A 1651-nucleotide genomic window follows, 5' to 3' on the forward strand; every position below is an offset into this window, starting at 1 on the left:
GTGTGTTGTTGGTTTGTGGGGGGGGGGGCGGTTATAGATACGAGTACACAGTATGCATCTGAACTGGTCCCTTCATTTTGCTGTCCTAGCTGGGAATCCTGTTCCCTGCAGAGCAGATTAAGTAGAGTGATTGAGGAGGCATTTATTCTGCTCTTGTGTGCTAGCAAACAGAATTATACGGCAGAGCCACCATCTTCCTCCAACTTCTGCGTCAGTAAATGTTTAATAATATTATAGATACGAGTACACAGTATGCATCTGAACTGGTCCCTTCATTTTGCTGTCCTAGCTGGGAATCCTGTTCCCTGCAGAGCAGATTAAGTAGAGTGATTGAGGAGGCATTTATTCTGCTCTTGTGTGCTAGCAAACAGAATTATACGGCAGAGCCACCATCTTCCTCCAACTTCTGCGTCAGTAAATGTTTAATAATACAGGTTCCTCCATGCTCTAATGATGAGATGAATACTCCGCAATAAAGAGACTTCCTTCCTCGTTCCGGGGATCAGACTGTGCTCAGAGTTCCCATATGTGTTCAGCTGCTCTGCGATGGCAGGAATTGAGTTAAGAGCTATAAGCTGACAGAGCATAAAATGGAAATCTACTGTTGAGGCTGCAGTGATTCCTCTGAACTCCTAGTCCTGTGCAGGAGCCTCCAGCCGGTTCGTTGTGCCTCTCTGAGAACAGGTGGGGGTAGCAAGCTGGAGTCCCAAAAGCTCAGTCCCGTGAAAGAATGTGATCCCAGTCATGCTTTCTTTTTGGTTTGAGAGCAGGTGGTGTCTCCATACCAAACCCTCCTTGAGGAGGGAGCGTCTGGGAAATCAGGGAAGTCTCTTCTTTAGGATAGCAGATGGTGGTGAGAAAGTGCGCTCCATAAATGTGACTTGCTCCTGTGCCGGTTCACAGCACAGGCACAAAATGCGTGATTACACGCTGCCCTGCCAGGGTGCAGCTTCCTTCTGATGCGCCAACAACACAGTGTTGTGGAAGCAAGCTCCAGGCATCTCTGGTCCCTCTGAAGTTGTGCCTCCTCTTGGCAGCCCGGGAGGGGGTTTGGGCTGCAGTGCTGGTGTCTCCACTGCCGTGGTGTGGCTCGCTTCATGGTTCAGCTAGGCTGTCAGGTCTGACCCATGATGCTGGCTGTTCACCTCGGTGCCAGCGTTTCTGTGGCACTTGTGCGTGGGGTGACTTTATGGCAGTAAGTGTGGTAGGGGTCAGTGGTAAAAAACATCAGCTGGTACTTTGGAGGTGCAGGCTTCACAGTGTGGCCCTGTGGCAGCTCAGGCAAGTGGCTCTTGCTCCTCTCACCAGTAGATGGTGGCAGAAACACCATTATGTGAGGTGGTGCTCCAGGTTTTTGAATTCTTGGAAACAGAAGATCCACTTATGGGCAGGGTTGGAGTCCTGGCTGGACAGAATTGCATCTCCCCCCCTTTTCTGCGATTGCATAGTTGTAACATCTTCATGTCTTCTCCAGAGAGACTTCTTGGGGCTGATTGCTCTCTTCAGCTGTCTGTCTTAACTGTCCAGACAGAAGATGACAGAAATATATCTGCTTATAGGCACTGTCAAGGTGGTAGAGAAAAATATCCTTATGGAGAGGCTCTGCTGGGAGAGCCAGGAGAACCCCCAAAATGATCTAGCAGCTTAGTCT

The sequence above is a fragment of the Buceros rhinoceros genome, unplaced genomic scaffold, assembly GCF_000710305.1.
Source record: "Buceros rhinoceros silvestris isolate BGI_N320 unplaced genomic scaffold, ASM71030v1 scaffold3590, whole genome shotgun sequence".
NCBI classification, from domain to species: domain Eukaryota; kingdom Metazoa; phylum Chordata; class Aves; order Bucerotiformes; family Bucerotidae; genus Buceros; species Buceros rhinoceros.